The sequence below is a fragment of the Oncorhynchus gorbuscha genome, linkage group LG01 (assembly GCF_021184085.1).
Source record: "Oncorhynchus gorbuscha isolate QuinsamMale2020 ecotype Even-year linkage group LG01, OgorEven_v1.0, whole genome shotgun sequence".
In the NCBI taxonomy this organism is placed as follows: Eukaryota; Metazoa; Chordata; class Actinopteri; order Salmoniformes; family Salmonidae; genus Oncorhynchus; species Oncorhynchus gorbuscha.
Window position 1 is genome coordinate 3,052,565 of NC_060173.1, and position 21,723 is coordinate 3,074,287.

Here is a 21,723-nt window from a genome sequence, read left to right on the forward strand (position 1 = left end):
GCGTCAGACCGAGGCTCTGCATCTGTCATCATGCTCCTAGACCATAGTGCTGCTTTTGATACCAACGATCACCACATTCTTTTGGCGAGATTGAAAACCCAAATTGGTCTAAATGGACAAGTTCTGGCCTGGTTTAGAGCTTATCTGTCGGAAAGATATCAGTTTGTCCCTGTGAAGGTTTGTCTCTGTCTCTGTGACATTCGGTGTTCCTCAAGGTTCCATTTTAGGACCACTATTGTTATCACTGTATATTTTACCTCTTGGGGATGTCATTCGAAAACATAATGTTAACTTTCACTGATATGCGGATGACACACAGCTGTACATTTCAATGAAACATGGTGAAGCCCCAAAATTGCCCTCGCTAGAAGCCTGTGTTTCAGACAAAAGGAAGTGGATGACTGCAAACATTCTACTTTTAAACTCGGACAAAACAGAAATGCTTGTTCTAGGTCCCAAGAAACAAAGAGATCTTCTGTTGAATCTGACACTTAATCTTGATGGCTGTACAGTCGTCTCAAATAAAACTGTGAAGGACCTCGGCGTTACTCGGGACCCTAATCTCTCTTTTGACGACCATATCAAGACTGTTTCAAGGACAGCTTTTTTTCCATCTACGTAATATTGCAAAAATCAGAATATTTCTGTCCAAAAATTATGCAGAAAAATGTATCCATGTTTTTGTTACTTGTAGGTTAGACTACTGCTATGCTCTACTTTCCGGATACCCGGATAAAGCACTAAATAAACTTCAGTTAGTGCTAAATATGACTGCTAGAATCCTGACTAAAACCCCCCAAAATTATCATATTACTCCAGTGCTAGGCTTCCTGTTAAGGCAAGGGCTGATTTCAAGGTTGTACTGCTAACCTACAAAGCATTAAATGGGCTTGATTCTGCCTATCTTTCCGATTTGATCCTGGCGTACATACCTACACGTACGCTACGGTCACAAGACGCAGGCCTCCTAATTGTCCCTAGAATTTCTAAGCAAACAGCTGGAGGCAGGGCTTTCTCCTATAGAGCTCAATTTTTATGGAATGGTCTGCCTACCCATGTGAGAGTTCCAGACTCGGTCTCAACCTTTCATTCTTTACTGAAGACTCATCTCTTTAGTAGGTCATATGATTGAGTGTAGCCTGTCACAGGGGCGTGAAGGTGAACGGAAAGGCACTGGAGCAACGAACCGCTCTTGCTGTCTCTGCCTGGCCGGTTCCCCTCTCTCCACTGGGATTCTCTGCCTCTAACCCTATTACAGGGGCTGAGTCACTGGCTTACTGGTGCTCTTCCATTCGGCGGATATCTTCGTGGGCAATAATCAACCTTGTCTCAGGATGATAAGTTGGTGGTTGAAGATAGCCCTCTAGTGGTTTGGGGGCTGTACTTTGGCAAAGTGGGTGGGATTATATCCTGCCTGTTTGGCCCTGTCCGGGGGTGTCATCGGATGGGGCCACAGTGTCTCCTGACCCCTCCTGTCTCAGCCTCCAGTATTTATGCTGCAGGAGTTTATGTGTCGGGGGCTAGGGTCAGTACTCAAACACAGTCTCAACCCTGTCAATCTGTGTGCATCCATCTCAATGATAAGACCCAAACACCTTCTCACCCCTATTCAAAGCATGTTGAATAAAAATGTCTTTATCCTGGACCACGTACTCCAACCATTGAATGGACCCACTTGAATTGGCGTCGGTAGTTGTCAGGCGACGGGATAGCTATAGATGCTGTAGGTAGAAAGTGTGTACAATAGGTTTTCATGCATGCCGATGCAATAGTTGTACAACTCCAGGGGTCAATGCCTGCATCTTTGATTACCTCTTCTCTGAATCTGAGGCATCCTTCACGCAGTATAACCACATCATTGTCATAGTATGATTCCATCTCTTTATGGAAATCAAAGGTGATATGTCTTACTGTCTCGTACCATGTCATGAATCTCTCACGCTGTTTGGGAGACATTTGATCACACCCGTACATTTCGGGGCTGGGATAAGATCCAATATAATGTAGATTCTCCTCAGATGTGAAGAAGTGGGGAAACCAGCCTTTCACAGAGTTTTCAAAATGCAAGGCCTCTGGCATTTGAGCCAATCTCATGGGTAAGAAGCTTAAACTGTCAATGTATCTCTGGTTGAATGCGGGGTCTACAAAACACAATATTTTACTACCTTGAGCTATGACACTGGGTGCAACTCCTTGCTGTATCAAGTGGTTCAGAAGAAGAAGGTAGGAGTCATAGGCTCTAGAATTGTGCGCTATAAACGTGAAGTTTCTGTACTGGGGTTTTCTAAAAATGTTTTAGAAAAGGCTGTGCACAATTGGGTCCCTCTGCAGACCACTTTTCACCCTTGAAAGTCATGGTAAATACAAAAATAAGCAAATTAACCCCTGATTGCTGATTTGTCTCAAAATCATAGAACACGTATTTCTCTGAATGTTCATCTTCAGCCAAGGGCTGAATATAACACTCGTGTGGCACATCCTGAACCACTTCAGCGTCTCTGCTTTTCAAAGGCCCTTTACAAATTGGGCAATGTATTATTCCACACACATTAGGTTTAGGGCTGTCTATTTGTACCTTTTTGGGATAGGGGGCATCATTTTCACTTTTGGAATAATAGCATGCCCATAGTGAACTGCCTCCTACTCTGTCCCAGATGCTAATATATGCATATTATTATTAGTATTGGATAGAAAACACCCTGAAGTTTCTAAAACTGTTTGAATGATGTCCGTGAGTATAACAGAACTCATATGGCAGGCAAATACCTGAGAACAATCCAACCAGGAAGTGGGACATCTGAGGTTTGTAGTTTTTCAAAGCTTGGCCTACCAAATACACATTGAGATATGGATAAAGTTGCACTTCCTACGGCTTCCACTAGATGTCAACCATCTTTCGAAACTTGAATGAGGATTCTGCTATAAAGGAAGGGCTCATGAGACCTCTTTGAGTCAGTGGTCTGGCAGAGATCCTTGGTCTCTCGGAGTTACCTCTCGTTCCAGTGCATTTCTGAGGACAAAGGAATTCTCCGGTTGGAACATTATTGATGTTTTATGTTAACTCCTTGGTGACAGGGGGCAGTATTTTCAAGTCTGGATGAAATGCATGCCCAAATTCAACTGCCTGCTACTCATCCCCAGAAGATAAAATATGCATAGTATTAGTATATGTGGGTAGTAAACACTCTGAAGTTTCTAAAACTGTTTGAATCACGTCTGTGAGTATTACATAACTTATTTAGCAGGCGAAACCCCGAGGACAAACCATTCAGATTCTTTTTTTTTTAGGTCACTCTCTTTTGAATACGATTTCATTGGGAATCCAGATTTCTAAGGGACCTTCTTGCAGTTCTTATCACTTCCACTGGATGTCAACAGTCTTTAGAAACTGATTGAGGTTATTCCTTTGTGTAATGACGAAGTACGGCCATCTTGAACGAGGGTCACTTGAAGCTTACTGTTAGAGGCGAGTGACCAGAAAGCTACAGTTTGTTTTCCTCCTGTATAGAACACAGATCATCCCGTCTTCAATTTTATCAATTATTTAAGTTGAAAAATACCTAAAGTTGCATTACAAAAGTAGTTTGAAATGTTTTGGCAAAGTTTAGAGGTAACTTGAGATATTTTGTAGTCACGTTGCGCAAGTTGGAATCAGTGTTTATCTGGATCAAACGCTCCAAATAAATGGACATTTTAGATATATATCGACGGAATTAATCGAACAAAACACATTCATTCATTGAGATAGAATTGGCTAAACAAAAGGTGTGGTTCTTGTGACATTTTGACATCAATGAATAAGAATAGGTAATCAGTGTTGCAGATTTCAGTGACTAATCTGTGATCGCTACATATATTTCTGGACTTGTAAATTGATAATACCCATTGATTCTTGAAGAATATCACTTATAAATTCCTAATGAGCTGAGTTCAACTGTCGTAGCCCATCACAACCCAGAATATAAGATTGTTTTATTCCATTGTTGGTAAACAACATAATTGTTAACAAAAACTGTATAGCCTCAAAACATAATAAAAACTATCATTTTGATATCATGGACGGTCAGTTCTTAAATCCATGGCCTGTCTATGAACTTGAGAGTGTTTACATTTCTCCAGCCCCATTCTTCAGCTTTTTGCCAAAACACTGGCAGGGTGGCCATTTTGTTATTGTTTGAATTGCAGATTGCCCCTTTTATTAGTAACCGTTATGTAATGAATACATTCTTTATTAAATACTATGTGTACTATTTCCCTTTCTGCAAAACCCAAATGCATGTTGCGTTTGTTTCTGTGTGCTTTTTGGCGTGTGTGTGTTCTTATTTAGAGTTTGTACTCACATAGAAGATGTTCCACAGGATCCCCCGCAGGCTGAGATTTCCACCGGCACAGAGGACCTGCAGTTATTCACCTCAAGGTAGGTGGTGGTGTTCTTCACATCACAGTGACTGATTAAAGTGCCTGTGGAGGTAGACAGAGTTAAGGAGAACATTTTAAAGTGATGAGTTTCCCCCTTCCTATGTAAAGATGGACTAAAGATGAGCAACTTGAAACAGTACATCACATCTGTATTCACTTTCATCTACAGTAACTCAACGTTGATTTATTGTATCATAAGAGGTCAGGTTCATTTTTTTATTTAACCTTTATTTAACCAGGCAAGTCAGCTAAGAACAAATTCTTATTTTCAATGAAGGACTAGGAACAGTGCCTGTTCAGGGGCAGAACGACAGATTTGTACCTTGTCGGCTCAGGGGTTTGAACTTGCAATCTTCCGGTTACTAGTCTAGCGCTCTAACCACTAGGCTACCCTGCCGCTCCATAAGAGGTTGTGTTTGACGAGTAGATCTGATGTATAAACGAAAATACAAAACTAATCATGAACATTTAGAAATTAATCATATTGTTTTAACTTACAGGTTGTGCAACATCCATTTGCATCAGTTTTCTCAGTTCCCTGTGAAAAAGAACAGTGTACAGCTCAAATGGATATGACTAGTTACAGTCTAATGAGCTAGAGAACACAGTATAGCTGTTATATTGGAAAACTATGATCATCTATGAATATGTTACTCGGGTGTAAATTCAATATAACCTAAAAGGTACTATCAAATGAAGCAAGCAGTATATTTAGGAATAGTTACTTTACTTCAAACAAACACATTCAACCAGTTTCCTCATCTACTTACAGGGACACAGTCCTCTGGACGGAACACTGGGCATTCCAATTTGGATTCCACAACGATGAGCTGGTTGTTTGTCTTCGTGCATTCATACTTCACACAGCGGTCACTAGGGGGCGACCAAAACTCCCCAAGCTGTCAAGTAGCAAAAAATAAATATGTACATCATTATTCAAAAATGTAAACAAGCATTATACAATCATTTTAAGCATTTACATCTTTAACATTTCTGATCATTTATGAACATTTTTAATCATTTATATGTTCTCATTAGGGAATCAATATTTAGGTTTATTTCATGCAAAATGTACAAATTATTTATTGTAATACTGCTGTATTCTGCCTGCAAAGAAGTGTCACTTCTCACCGTGTATTCAGTATTGTTGTGGACACAAACAGGTTTGGACACTGAAAGAACACACAATAAAAGGGTCAGACAATGGTTGAGACATAACAGTTGTTGAACGGTTAAGTTAGACACAATTCCTGCACCATGTTACCATCATGACACCTGCACCATGTTACCATCATGACACCTGCTCCATGTTACCATCATGACACCTGCACCATGTTACCATCATGACACCTGCACCATGTTACCATTATGACACCTCCACCATGTTACCATCATGTCACCTGCACCATGTTACCATCATGACACCTGCACCATGTTACCATTATGACACCTCCACCATGTTACCATCATGACACCTGCTCCATGTTACCATCATGACACCTGCACCATGTTACCATCATGACACCTGCACCATGTTACCATCATGACACCTGCTCCATGTTACCATCATGACACCTGCACCATGTTACCATCATGACACCTGCACCATGTTACCATCATGACACCTGCACCATGTTACCATCATGACACCTGCACCATGTTACCATCATGACACCTGCTCCATGTTACCATCATGACACCTGCACCATGTTACCATCATGACACCTGCACCATGTTACCATCATGACACCTGCTCCATGTTACCATCATGACACCTGCACCATGTTACCATCATGACACCTGCTCCATGTTACCATCATGACACCTGCACCATGTTACCATCATGACACCTGCTCCATGTTACCATCATGACACCTGCACCATGTTACCATCATGACACCTGCTCCATGTTACCATCATGACACCTGCACCATGTTACCATCATGACACCTGCTCCATGTTACCATCATGACACCTGCACCATGTTACCATCATGACACCTGCTCCATGTTACCATCATGACACCTGCACCATGTTACCATCATGACACCTGCTCCATGTTACCATCATGACACCTGCTCCATGTTCATGATAATATTTACATTCATCCTGGGCTTAATAATTAGCTCCAGGTTAAAGTTAAAGTCTAAGTACATGATATGTTTGAGTGAGCGCTGTGCCTTTCCACATTCTTGGAATAGAAATATGAAGTCACTGTTTTATCACTTTACAAAGTTTTTAAATTATGGTGCATGATGGTCCAATAACATGGTCCAATAACATGGTCCAATAACAGGGTCCAATGACATGGTCCAATGACATGGTCCAATAACATGGTCCAATGACAGGGTCCAATGACAGGGTCCAATGACATGGTCCAATGACATGGTCCAATAACATGGTCCAACGACAGGGTCCAATGACAGGGTCCAATGACATGGTCACTATAAAGGCTTCATCAACACTACAGAAATTACAAATCATCTATAACATTTACATTTACATTTAAGTCATTTAGCAGACGCTCTTATCCAGAGCGACTTACAAATTGGTGCATTCACCTTATGACATCCAGTGGGACAGTCACTTAACAATAGTGCATCTAAAACTTAGGGGGGTGAGAGGGATTACTTATCCTATCCTAGGTATTCCTTAAAGAGGTGGGGTTTCAGGTGTCTCCGGAAGGTGGTGATTGACTCCGCTGTCCTGGCGTCGTGAGGGAGTTTGTTCCACCATTGGGGGCCAGGGCAGCGAACAGTTTTGACTGGGCTGAGCGGGAGCTGTACTTCCTCAGTGGTAGGGAGGCGAGCAGGCCAGAGGTGGATGAACGCAGTGCCCTTGTTTGGGTGTAGGGCCTGATCAGAGCCTGGAGGTACTGAGGTGCCGTTCCCCTCACAGCTCCGTAGGCAAGCACCATGGTCTTGTAGCGGATGCGAGCTTCAACTGGAAGCCAGTGGAGAGAACGGAGGAGCGGGGTGACGTGAGAGAACTTGGGAAGGTTGAACACCAGACGGGCTGCGGCGTTCTGGATGAGTTGAAGGGGTTTAATGGCACAGGCAGGGAGCCCAGCCAACAGCGAGTTGCAGTAATCCAGACGGGAGATGACAAGTGCCTGGATTAGGACCTGCGCCGCTTCCTGTGTGAGGCAGGGTCGTACTCTGCGGATGTTGTAGAGCATGAACCTACAGGAACGGGCCACCGCCTTGATGTTGGTTGAGAACGACAGGGTGTTGTCCAGGATCACGCCAAGGTTCTTGGCGCTCTGGGAGGAGGACACAATGGAGTTGTCAACCGTGATGGCGAGATCATGGAACGGGCAGTCCTTCCCCGGGAGGAAGAGCAGCTCCGTCTTGCCGAGGTTCAGCTTGAGGTGGTGATCCGTCATCCACACTGATATGTCTGCCAGACATGCAGAGATGCGATTCGCCACCTGGTCATCAGAAGGGGGAAAGGAGAAGATTAATTGTGTGTCGTCTGCATAGCAATGATAAGAGAGACCATGTGAGGTTATGACAGAGCCAAGTGACTTGGTGTATAGCGAGAATAGGAGAGGGCCAAGAACAGAGCCCTGGGGGACACCAGTGGTGAGAGCGCGTGGTGAGGAGACAGATTCTCGCCATGCCACCTGGTAGGAGCGACCTGTCAGGTAGGACGCAATCCAAGCGTGGGCCGCGCCGGCGATGCCCAACTCGGAGAGGGTGGAGAGGAGGATCTGATGGTTCACAGTATCGAAGGCAGCCGACAGATCTAGAAGGATGAGAGCAGAGGAGAGAGAGTTAGCTTTAGCAGTGCGGAGCGCCTCCGTGATACAGAGGAGAGCAGTCTCAGTTGAATGACTAGTCTTGAAACCTGACTGATTTGGATCAAGAAGGTCATTCAGAGAGAGATAGCGGGAGAGCTGGCCAAGGACGGCACGTTCAAGAGTTTTGGAGAGAAAAGAAAGAAGGATACTGGTCTGTAATTGTTGACATCGGAGGGATCGAGTGTAGGTTTTTTCAGAAGGGGTGCAACTCTCGCTCTCTTGAAGACGGAAGGGACGTAGCCAGCGGTCAGGGATGAGTTGATGAGCGAGGTGAGGTAAGGGAGAAGGTCTCCGGAAATGGTCTGGAGAAGAGAGGAGGGGATAGGGTCAAGCGGGCAGGTTGTTGGGCGGCCGGCCGTCACAAGACGCGAGATTTCATCTGGAGAGAGAGGGGAGAAAGAGGTCAGAGCACAGGGTAGGGCAGTGTGAGCAGAACCAGCGGTGTCGTTTGACTTAGCAAACGAGGATCGGATGTCGTCGACCTTCTTTTCAAAATGGTTGACGAAGTCATCTGCAGAGAGGAGGAGGGGGGGGCGGAGGATTCAGGAGGGAGGAGAAGGTGGCAAAGAGCTTCCTAGGGTTAGAGGCAGATGCTTGGAATTTAGCGTGGTAGAAAGTGGCTTTAGCAGCAGAGACAGAGGAGGAAAATGTAGAGAGGAGGGAGTGAAAGGATGCCAGGTCCGCAGGGAGGCGAGTTTTCCTCCATTTCCGCTCGGCTGCCCGGAGCCCTGTTCTGTGAGCTCGCAATGAGTCATCGAGCCACGGAGCGGGAGGGGAGGACCGAGCCGGCCTGGAGGATAGGGGACATAGAGAGTCAAGGGATGCAGAGAGGGAGGAGAGGAGGGTTGAGGAGGCAGAATCAGGAGATAGGTGGGAGAAGGTTTGAGCGGAGGGAAGAGATGATAGGATGGAAGAGGAGAGAGTAGCGGGGGAGAGAGAGCGAAGGTTGGGACGGCGCGATACCATCCGAGTAGGGGCATAACTGTATGACATAACCCACTGTATGACATAACCCACTGTGTCAAATTAGACAAACCTTTAAAAAAGGTGGCATAAGCACTGCTTAATAAAAGCCTTATGAATAATGAACCTATATTTATTGTAATTTTTATGAGTTTATAGTAGTTAAGTATTGAGTTAGATTATATATTGTAGCTATCGCAATAGTTATTTCAAATAATTTGCACATCCTTACAACACTGTATTGAAATGTCTTTATTTTTTTGGAACTTCTATGAGTGTAATGTTTACTGTTAAATTTTATTGTTAATTTCACTTTTGTTTATTATCTACTTCACTTGCTTTGGCAATGTTAACATATGTTTCCCTTGCCAATAAAGACCTAAAATGTAATTTAATTAGTGTGACAAAGGCATTTCCTAACACACCTGCTAAATGTCTTTATTGTTAATTTTAAGGTTGGAATCAACATGCAGAACCTCCTGCAGAAAGAGAGGTAAGAACCCATTGGTCCACCAGCTCAGGGACCCAAGCTACACTAATCACAGTCCCGTGATTATGTCACAGAGTTACAGCACATTTATGAACCCTTTATTAAGCACGTTATAGATGTTTTGTAACACATTTATACACTAATCACAGTCCGGTGTTCAATGTAATTACATTGCTGGACTTTTTTGAAACGTTATGTATTTAAATTGATTTGAAAATGTACAATTAAAAGGAAATGTATGGTTTAAACAGGTCTTTAATGTGTATTTGTTTTAGCTGTTAGTGATAATTCCCAGATTCTTAATACGTTGATGTTCCCATCATTAAGCTTTTATGTGTGTGTTGTGAATGGCCAAAGAGGACTGCCTCTACAGTGAATACAGCATTATATGATATAGAGTCTATATGGATGTGTTGTGAATGGCCAAAGAGGACTGACTATACAGTGAATAAAGCATTATATGATATAGAGTCTATATGGATGTGTTGTGAATGGCCAAAGAGGTCTGACTCTACAGTGAATACAGCATTATATGATATAGAGTCTATATGGATGTATTGTGAATGGCCAAAGAGGACTGACTATACAGTGAATAAAGCATTATATGATATAGAGTCTATATGGATGTATTGTGAATGGCCAAAGAGGTCTGACTCTACAGTGAATACAGCATTATATGATATAGAGTCATTGTGGATGTATTTAAGAAAGACAGAAGGTGGCGCTCTTCAAACTAAGTGTTGCAAGACAGTGTCAATTAATAGCTTAGTAACGTTCTGATGACTTATGAAGGTTCTCTCAGGTTACTGGTATTTAACATATTTACATATAAATATATACATATATATTTATATATTTATTTACATATATTAACATATAAACATATTTAACATATTTACTGTAGGGTGACAGGAATTTAACATAGTCAAAAAAGTCAGAATTATTGGGCATTTCCACAATTTATATTCCTCAAATGTTATTTTAAACCTAACTAACTAACGAAGGCAAAGATGGATGCGTTGGTCCACCAGACGTTCTTGGAACGAGATTAGTTGTAATGTGACTAACGTGACTTCACTTTAGAGAGTAAGCCGTCCTTCAGCACAACATGTCACCCTTTATAAAACAAAAGTTTATATTATATTCCACACAGTGTTTTATGTCACATTTGACATCGGTGATTATGTCACAGAGTTATGAACATTTATGAACCCTTTATAAAGCATGTTATAGATGCTTTGTAACACATTTATGTAGTGCTTATGAAGGCTTTATGAAGTAGCTAGAATGAAAAGCTGTTTGGTGCTAACATTCCACTCCTTGTCATATGCCAAACATTTAGCACAAGCAGACTTGTACCCGGGTTACCTGGTAACACGTTAAGGTGCCTCTCTATCCTGTCTCTACTCACCACATGTATTTTTCTGACAGCAGTCCACTGTCTCGTTGACCAACACCTCACCGTACTTCTTACAGGTAACAATATCTTGGGGCGGACATTTCACTGGTTCACACTGGACACTCAGTGTGTCAGCATTACACGTGCACTTTTGGCAGTTACTGTACCAAGTCTCACCAAACTGTGTTGGGACAAAACAAACACTGTTAGCAGAGACTTCAAATGTATTAAGACGAGGACTGGCCACCCGTCAGAGCTTGGTTCCTCTCTTGGTTTATTCCTAGGTTTCTGCCTTCTAGGGAGTTTTTCCTAGCCACTGACTTTCTGCCTCTGCATTGCTTGCTCTTTGAGTTTTAGGCTGGGTATGTGTAATTGCTTTGTTGCTGCTGATGATGAAAAAAGGGCTTTATCAAATACATTTGATTGATTATTATAACAATAGGGCTCCAGCCTCTTCAGGGCTGGACAACTTACAAGCCCCAATGAAACTAGTAAACTGATTCAAATAATGGGGGTTCTATACAGAACCTTTTTGTGGGCCATAATGTGAAGTGAGCTGTTGAACCATTTCTTCTGACAGATTCATTGTGGTATACATCCACATTATTACCTGTTTGGGTTTTCCATCAGGTCCTGTGCATCCTTGAAGGGAAAATAAGATCTTAGGTCATACATGCTGGTACTTTGAGACACAATTAAACAATGTATTCCTTAAACTGACACATCCTTACCACAGTCACGAACACAGGTGTCAGAGAATGTGTTGAACAAGATGGTACCCTCAGGGCAGAAACAGCCCTCCATGAATGAGTCACATACAATGTTACGGGTCATTTGTGCTCCCTGACATGAATGCACATATTTGTCATTGTATCTATGATAAGAAAAAACAATTAATTACAGACTAGAAACTTTGGAATATAATGGAAACAAGTGGTGTATTTACAAGTGTAAAATAATGAGATGGGAATGAGGTGAGATGGGAATGAGAATTATATGAGAATGAGATGGGAATGAGATGAGAAGAGATGAGATGGGATTGAGATGCGATGAGATGGGAATGAGAATGAGATGGGGATGAGAATTAGATGGGAATGAGATGAGATGAGATGGGAATTAGATGAGAATGAGATGAGATGGGAATGAGAATTAGATGGGAATGAGATGAGATGAGAATGATATGAGATGGGAATGAAATGAGATGAGCATGAGATTGAAATGAGATGAGATGGGAATGAGATGAGAATGAAATGAGATGGGAATGAGATGAGATGAGAATAAGATGAAAATGAGATGGGAATGAGAATGAAATGGGAATGAGATGGGAATGAAATTAGATGGGAATGAGATGAGATGAGAATAAGATGAAAATGAAAATGAGATTGAAATGAGATGAGAATTAGATGGGAATGAGATGTGAATGAGATGAGATCGGAATGAGAATAAGAATGAGATGAGATGGGAATGAGATGGGAATGAGAATGAGATGGGGATGAGTTGGGAATGAGATGAGATGGGAATGAGATAGAGATGAGATGGGAATGAGATGAGATGAGATGGGAATAAGATGGTAATGAGAATGAGATGAGATGAGAATGAGATGGGAATGAGATGGTAATGAGAATGAGATGAGATGAGAATGAGATGGGAATGAGATGGTAATGAGAATGAGATGAGATGAGAATGAGATGGGAATGAGAATGAGATGGGATGGTAAATGAGATGAGATGGGAATGACATGAGAAGAGAATGAGATGAGATGGGTGTTACGGATACAGTTATCCTGTGTGTGTTTCTTTTCTCTCCTTCTCCCCTCACAGGTGAAAACCATCACTCCCCAATCAGTCAACAATCAATCATCAATCAGAAGACACACCTCCTCCTATTTCCTGACCTATCACAGTTCCTTCCCCATGGTTTAAAAACCCCATCATTTGTTTGTTCTAAAGCTCAGCTCAGAATGCTCAATCTCTAGCTCAATCTCTAGCTCAATCTCTCTGTAAATGCCATGTCTGTAGGTCTCTGTGTTTCAACTTTGTGTCTTAACCTCTCTTTTGTTTAAAGCACCTCCATAGCACTTTGTCATCACCTGTGAGTATTGTTTTTGGTTATGGTGTTTGTTTGTTGCTGGTGGGAAAAAGGGGAAACCAAGACAAGTCGCCCATGGGCATACACTACCCGTAGGTGAACTTTGTTAAATACACTAGGTAGAACTGGGCGGACCACCCACTGTATTTTTGGTTAGTTAGTTAGCTGTTAAAGTAGGCTAGTCTAGCTTAGGGGTGTGTTTTTGTATATTTATTGTTTCTTTCCTTGGGTCCAGCTCAGCCCCTTTTCCTGCTCCCCCCATTACCGTGTGTTTATAAATAAACCTAGAGTTTGACGGTAGATTTCTGTTGTCGTGGTTATTTCGTGCACACTTTTACTTTGTCACAATAATAATTTGCATGAGTTATGTTACGTGTCTCATTACCACCCCCCCTAGACTGTCGGGCCAAAAGGGATTCGTAACAATGGGAATGAGATGAGATGGGAATGAGATGAGATGGGAATGAGATGAGATGGGAATGAGATGAGATGGGAATGAGATGAGAAGAGAATGAGATGAGATGAGAATGAGATGAGATGGGAATGAGATGAGAATGAGAATGAGATGAGATGGGAATGAGATGAGAATGAGATGAGAATGAGAATGAGATGAGATGGGAATGAGATGGATACCTTGAATTGCATGTTGGCTGGATAGTAGAGCCACATGCCTTATACACTTTGGTCTTAGGGCATGTCAGATCTATATCATGGTCAAAATACATGCAGGTTGTCAAAATACAAATAATTAATGTAAATCGTAAAGTTATTAGAATTATTTAAAACCGTGTTAACATCTATCCTGCATCCGAAATTGGAAACTATTCCCTATTTAGATCACTACTTATGGCCGGAGCCTGGTCAAAAGCAGTGCACTATGTAGGGAATAGGATCCCATTGGGGACACAGGTCTTATTGGATATGAAAGTCCTTCCCTACCACATGTTCCATTAGTTGATTTCCTCCAGTCGATACAGACTCCAGCTGCTGCACACCTCACAGCGTAGGTTTCCAGGCTGGAGCAGCCGATTGAGATATTTGGCATGTTGCAGACATCAAACTTACAGGCCTCGAAGAAGGGTTGTTGTGGGATAACATCATGGCATTGCTTAAAGACCCTTCCAAAATAAAGAACCCATTTAAGTTATTATATCGGCCTAACCCAAATGGGGCATTTAACATGTCACAACAGATCACTTACAAATATTGATTACTGTATGCCTAACACGCTTCATTATTTGTGAAGCATCTATGAAGTTCCTATGAATATGACATATTTTATACGGCATAAACAGTCTGTAAGTTAAGTTTGGTTCTAAGTTTTGGAACAACAACCCTTGACTTTACTGGAGAGTTTACAGACTTGTATGTAAACAGTGTCATAGCAACCTCAATCAGATTCCCTTGTCTTTGTAATATAGCTGTCTCTTTGTGTTATTACAAGGTTACACGTCTTACGGGCTAAGTATGATGTCACAGATTGATGTCTTTCTTGACGGGCAGGTTAGAGGCGTGGGGGTAGGTAGGATAACGGGTTGCCGTTCACAGTAGGGTTTTTTAACATCAGGAATCTTCCATTCATGAGCCATCCCAGGACATGATGGGTCAATCTTTCCATTCGGTAATCTGCAATCATTTTTCCTGATATTGTCACAGGTACCTTTATAAAGGCACAATAAATATGGGAATGAGAGAAAACACAAGTTATTTTATGTCAGAAACAGCTGCTCATAACATTAAGCCTACCTACAGTATCTTTTAATTGGTTTTTCTATCATTGTAACTGTATAGTGAACTTTAATGCCATGGAAATGCAAAAACACGCAACAAAATAACATTAAATCATTGCAACAAATGTTCAGTTTACTCACAGAGTACTACAAGCTGTTCATCTGATTCATACTTAAAGTGTTTTTGGTCTACACAATGGATGCATCCCAAATGGGACCCTATTCTCCCTGGTTAAAAGGAGTGTACTACAATGGGACCCTATTCCCCCTGGCTAAAAGGAGTGTACTACAATGGGACCCTATTCCCCCTGGTTAAAATGAGTGCACTACAATGGGACCCTGTTCCCCCTGGTTAAAAGTTGGTTAAAAGGAGTGCACTACAATGGGATCCTATTCTCCCTGGTTAAAAGGAGTGTACTACAATGGGACCCTATTCCCCCTGGCTAAAAGGAGTGCACTACAATGGGAACCTATTCCCCCTGGTTAAAAGGAGTGTACTACAATGGGACCCTATTCCCCCTGGTTAAAAAGAGTGCACTACAATGGGACCCTATTCCCCCTGGTTAAAAGGAGTGCACTACAATGGGACCCTATTCCCCCTGGTTAAAAGGAGTGTACTACAATGGGACCCTATTCCCCCTGGTTAAAAGGAGTGTACTACAATGGGACCCTATTCCCCCTGGTTAAAAGGAGTGCACTACAATGGGACCCTATTCCCCCTGGTTAAAAGGAGTGTACTACAATGGGACCCTATTCCCCCTGGTTAAAAGGAGTGCACTACAATGGGACCCTATTCCCCCTGGTTAAAAGGAGTGCACTACAATGGGACCCTATTCCCCCTGGTTAAAAGGATTGCACTACAATGGGACCCTATTCCCCCTGGTTAAAAGTTACAATGGGACCCTATTCCCCCTGGTTAAAAGGAGTGAACTACAATGGGACCCTATTCCCCCTGGTTAAAAAGAGTGCACTAAAATGGGACCCTATTCCCCCTGGTTAAAAGGAGTGAACTACAATGTGACCCTATTCCCCCTGGTTAAAAGGAGTGCACTACAATTGGACCCTATTCCCCCTGGTTAAAAGGATTGCACTACAATGGGACCCTATTCCCCCTGGTTAAAAGGATTGCACTACAATGGGACCCTATTCCCCCTGGTTAAAAGGAGTGCACTACAATGGGACCCTATTCCCCCTGGTTAAAAGGATTGCACTACATTGAGAACAGTGTGCCATTTGGGAAGCAGTAAAGCCTAAATACTTACCACACTGCCCCTCTGTGTTGTTGTGGAATAGGGAGTCTGGCAGGGTTACACTGAACATAAGGGACTTAAACATCACTGTTGCTTTAATGGCAGGGATCTTCAACAGTAACTCTACCCCAGTGCTGGTGATCATGAGGTCTTCATTAGAAAAGGTTGGGAAGATCTGATTTCCATTGATGTAAACCTTGTGAATGATTAGGAAAACATTACATTACGAATGAGAATAGAGAACAGAATAACAGTACAATAATGTAGATAAGATATGAACGGTTTCCTGAACTAAATTAAGTCACAAGGAGAGTTGGTTGTCTGTTAATAATTTGTCAATATAATGAAATTCTTTGAAATGTCATGGGAATGTTTCAGATACCTTGATGATGGTTTTGAGTTAATGTGATGGCATCATCAAAGTGGTTAACCAATATGTAATGTTGCTAAATAACTATTTGTAACTACTGTAGTGTAGTACTGCAAATTACATTTGTCGTAGTGGGCAATATCAGATATCCCTATTAATCAATACCCCCACGTTACAAAAAGTAAATAAGTAAATAATAGATTTCAAAATATGAAGCTAGATTATTTTAAGTCTTAAAGTGGTATGAGAATGTCTATCTCAAATAATGTCTGTATCAAATAATATCTATATCAAAGGATGTCTATATGAAATAATGTTTGTATCAAAGAATGTCTGTATCAAATAATGTCTGTATCAAAGAATGTCTGTATCAAAACATTTCTATCTCAAAGTGCACTTTTTAAAGTGTATAAATGTGAACAATAGCACAATTATAATTACCATATTTGTTGTCACGTTTAATCTCTTCGGAGTAAGAACGATTTTATAGGACTTGTAATTGACAATCAGAGACTGAGGGCAGGTCGCATGTCCAGACGGATCGCAGTTATAGTTGTCGATGATGACACTGAAGTTCTGTCGAGGAACTATTTCTTTAATCAAAACGTAGGTGCAGTTTTCCTGAAACTGTAATATTGGCCATCAAATGTGACGTAATGAGGGTCTCCCCATCCATAGCATATACCTGAGAGATAGAACAGAAGAAGGTAACAAATAGATAGATCTCTCATCAATATAAGAGTTTAAAGTCCTACTCCAGTCTCCTTTTCACCTCATTTAACACCTGATTTGCTGAACACAGCAGCTGGTCGAGGTATCCTCATGAAATGGCACAAGCTGATAACATCACAATGTCACTATCAGATCAGACCAAGGGTGCAACTTTCACTGGGGATGGGGGGTGGAATTTCAGTTTGTATCAGTTTTTTTGTAATTTCAGTTTTGTATCATTGTATTGTGATACAAAACAAGGCAACGCTGCGCTTTAGGACCATGCGGACCCCTCTGAGTGGTCCAGTAGGCTGTTTGGAGTGTTTATGCGACTGGATATAAATAATAATGATAATGATTATGCCCCCCCCCACCCCCCCACTTCTAAAACCAAAGTTGCGCCACTGGATCAGACCAACTCCTTGAAGTTTTCATTTGTGTAAAAAAACATATTGTATTTCTTTACCCTTTAGTATGCATACTTTACTGTATTTATATTTGGGATATCTCTTTCAACAGAAAAAGTTCAAAAATCACTGAAAAGACGTCTTTAAAACAATTAAACTGGGGGCAATACGTATTTGTAGAAGGTGAGAAGATAATTTAAAACATTACGTTTGAACTTACATTCACATTCGTAGTGATAGCAGCAACCTGATTCGTCATAGACTTTCACTGGTGGGTATCCATTTTCACACACAGGCTTTTCTACAGACTTACAGTCCACAGGCGTGGTGGTAATTACACCCTGTGGCAAGTCTGAGTAGTGCAGTTGTCTGTCTTCCAAGTCTCACCATCCTAAAGTTGAAAATGTATGTTTTAGTCCTGAAAGTAAACACACTACGTACTACACAACACTATACACTACACAACACTATGAACTACACAACACTATGAGCTACACAAACACTACGAACTACACAACACTATGAACTACAGAACACTATAAACTACACAACACTGCGAACTACACAACTATATAAACTACACAGCACTATGAACTAATGAACACAATAATTATGTTTATTTTATTTCATTACCTTTCTTGGTGGAATGACATATTCACAGCCCTTGTAAGGTGTAGTCGGGGACAAAGTAGATGTTGTAGAATGTGTAGCTTCTGTTGTTGTTGAGACAGTGCTGACTGTAGCTGAGACAGTGCTGACTGTAGCCGGGGTCGTAGAGGGACATGGTCTGGCTTGTTTCTCAACAACACAACTTGAGTTACAGTAAGAGGTGAAACACCAGCCTGCCCCATCAGTCTCATTATATATCAAGGAACCTAAACATAAACATAATATTAGTAATGAATAGATATTAAATGAAGTGTATGAATGCAATATGTAGTCAGAATTAATCATTTTAATGAAGGAAGCTTTCACTTACCAGCAGGGAAATTTAGATTTTTATATGTGCAAAAACATAATGTGGTAGGATTTGTGGTTGGGCTAGTGGTAGGGGTGTTGGGCTAGTGATATGGGTTGTTTTGGGGGTAATGGTAGGGGTTGTTTTGGGGGTAGTGGTAGGGGTTGTTGTTGTTGGGGTGGTGGTAGGGGTTGTTGTTGGGGTAGTGATAGGGGTTGTGGTAGGTTTTGATGTCATAGTTTTTTCTGTCTGTATGGTCAAAGTTGTATTTTGCACTTGAGGTGCGGGTGACTGCGATGTATGTGGTGGATTTGTGACTACAATGAAGCCTGTTGTTGTGGTAGATGCTGTTGTCAAATGTTTTGTTGTTGGGGAGGTGGTAGGTTTAGTTGTGGGAGTAGTTGTAGTAGACGTTGGGGTAGTGGCAGGTTTTGATGTTGGGGTAGTTGTAGTAGATGTTGGCTTACTGGTAGGTTTAGTTGTTGAAGTAATTGAAGTAGATGTTGGGGTAGTGGTAGTGGTGGTAGTAGCTGTTGGGGTAGTGGTAGGTTTTGATGTTGGGGTAGATGTAGTAGTTGTTGTTGGGGTAGTGGTAGTGGTGGTAGTAGCTGTTGGGGTAGTGGTAGGTTGTGTTGTTGGGGTGGGTGTAGGTTTAGTTGTTGAAGTAGTTGTAGTTGATGTTGGGTTAGTAGTAGGTTTTGTTGTTGGGGTAGTTGTATTAGTTGTTGGGGTAGTGGTAGGTTTAGTTAATGAAGTAGTTGTAGTAGTTGTTGTTGAAGTAGTTGTAGGGGTGGTGGTAGGTTTTGTCGTTGGGGTAGTGGTAGGAGATGTTGGAGTAGTGGTAGGTTTAATTGTTGAAGTAGTTGTAGGTGGTGTTGGGGTAGTGGTAGTAGATGTTGTTGGGGTAGTGGTAGGATATTTTGTTGGGGTAGTGTTAGGTTTAGTTGTAGGGGTAGTTGTAGTAGGTGTTGTTGGGGTAGTGGTAGGTTTAGATGTTGAAGTAGAGGTAGTTGCTATTGGGGTAGTTGTAGGTTTTGATTTTGGGGTAGTTGTAGTAGTTGTTGTTGGGGTAGTGAAAGGTTTAGTTGTGGAAGTAGCTGTAGTAGTTGTTGTTGAAGTAGTTGCAGTAGTTATTGGGGTAGTAGAAGGTTTTGATGTTGGGGTAGTGGTAGGAGTTGTTGTTGGGGTTATGGTAGGTTTAGTTGTTGGGGTAGTTGCAGTAGTTGTTGTTGGGGTAGTGGTAGGTTTAGTTGTTGAAGAAATTGTAGTAGGTGTTGTTGAAGTCGTTGCAGTAGTTGTTGGGGTAGTAGAAGGTTTTGATGTTGGGGTTGTGGTAGGTTTAGTTGTTGGGGTAATTGCAGTAGTTGTTGTTGGGGTAGTGGTAGGTTTAGTTGTTGAAGAAATGGTATTGTTTGGTTGGGTAGTGGCAGGTTTAGTTGTTGAAGTAGTTGCAGTTGTTGTTGGGTTAGTAGTAGGTTTTGTTGTTAGGGTAGTTGTAGTAGTTGTTGGGGTAGTGGTAGGTTTTGATGTTGGGGTAGTGGTAGGAATTGTTGTTGAAGTAGCTGAAGTAGTTGTTGGGGTATTGGTAGGTTTTGTTGTAGTAGATGTTGTTAAGGTAGTTGTAGGTTTTGATGTTGGGGTAGTGGTAGGAGCTGTTGGGGTAGTGGTAGGTTTAGTTGTTGAAGTAGCTGTAGTTGTTGTTTGGATAGTGGTAGGTTTTGATGTTGGGGTAGTGGTAGGAGCAGTTGGGGTAGTGGTAGGTTTAGTTGTTGAAGTAGCTGTAGTTGTTGCTTGGATAGTGGTAGGTTTTGATGTTGGGGTAGTGGTAGGAGTTGTTGTTTGGGTATTGGTAGGAGTTGTTGTTTGGGTATTGGTAGGAGTTGTTGTTAGGGAAGTGGTAGGTTTAGCTGTTGAAGTAATTGTAGTAGACGTTGGGGTAGTGGTAGGTTTTAATGTTGGGGTAGTGGTAGGAGTTGTTGTTGTTGAGGTGGTGGTGGTAGGAGTTGTTTTTGGGGTAGTGGTAGGAGTTGTTGTTGGGTAAGTGGTAGGTTTAGTTGTTGAAGTAGTTGTAGTAGATGTTGGGGTAGTGGTAGGTTTTGATGTTGGGGTAGATGTAGTAGTTGTTGTTGGGGTAGTGGTAGGTTTAGTTGTTGAAGTAGTTGTAGTAGGTGTTGGCATAGTGGTTGGTTTTGTTTTTGAAGTAGTTGTAATAGTTGTTGGGGTAGTGGTAGGAGTTGATGTTGGGGTACTGGTAGGAGATGTTGTTGAAGTAGCTGTAGTAGTTGTAGGTTTTGTTGTTGGGGTTGTGGTAAGTTTTGTTGTTGAAGTAGTTGAAGTTGTTGTTTGGATAGTGGTAGGTTTTGATGTTGGGGTAGTGGTAGGAGTTGTTGTTTGGGAAGTGGTAGTTTTAGCTGTTGAAGTAGTTGTAGTAGACATTGGGGTAGTGGTAGGTTTTGTTGTTGAAATAGTTGTAGTAGTTGTTGGGGTAGTGGTATGTTTTAATGTTGGGGTAGTGGTAGGAGTTGTTGTTGAGGTGGTGGTAGGAGTTGTTTTTGGGGTAGTGGTAGGAGTTGTTGTTGGGGAAGTGGTAGGTTTAGTTGTTGAAGTAGTTGTAGTAGATGTTGGCGTAGTGGTAGGTTTTGATGTTGGGGTAGATGTAGTAGTTGTTGTTGGGGTAGTGGTAGGTTTAGTTGTTGAAGTAACTGTAGTAGTTGTAGCTTTTGTTGTTGGGGTTGTGGTAAGTTTTGTTGTTGAAGTAGTTGTGGGAGTTGTTGGTGTAGTGGTAGGTTTTGATGTTGGGGTAGTTGTAGCAGTTGTTGGGGTATTGGTAGGAGTTGTTGTTGGGAAGTGGTAGGTTTAGTTGTTGAAGTAGTTGTAGTAGATGTTGGGGTAGTGGTAGGTTTTGATGTTGGGGTAGTGGTAGGTTTAGTTGTTGAAGTAGTTGTAGTAGATGTTGGGGTAGTGGTAGGTTTAGTTGTTGAAGTAGTTGTAGTAGATGTTGGGGTAGTGGTAGGTTTTGTTGTTGAAGTAGTTGTAGTAGATGTTGGGGTAGTGGTAGGTTTTGATGTTGGGGTAGTGGTAGGTTTAGTTGTTGAAGTAGTTGTAGTAGATGTTGGGGTAGTGGTAGGTTTAGTTG

General features: G+C 41.7%; 1 pseudogene; it reads right to left on the reverse strand.

The window, feature by feature from the left end:
• Positions 1-4,336: 4,336 nt before the first annotated feature.
• LOC124038428 lies at positions 4,337-21,428 on the reverse strand (annotated as a pseudogene).
• Between the last annotated feature and the right edge of the window lie 295 nt (positions 21,429-21,723).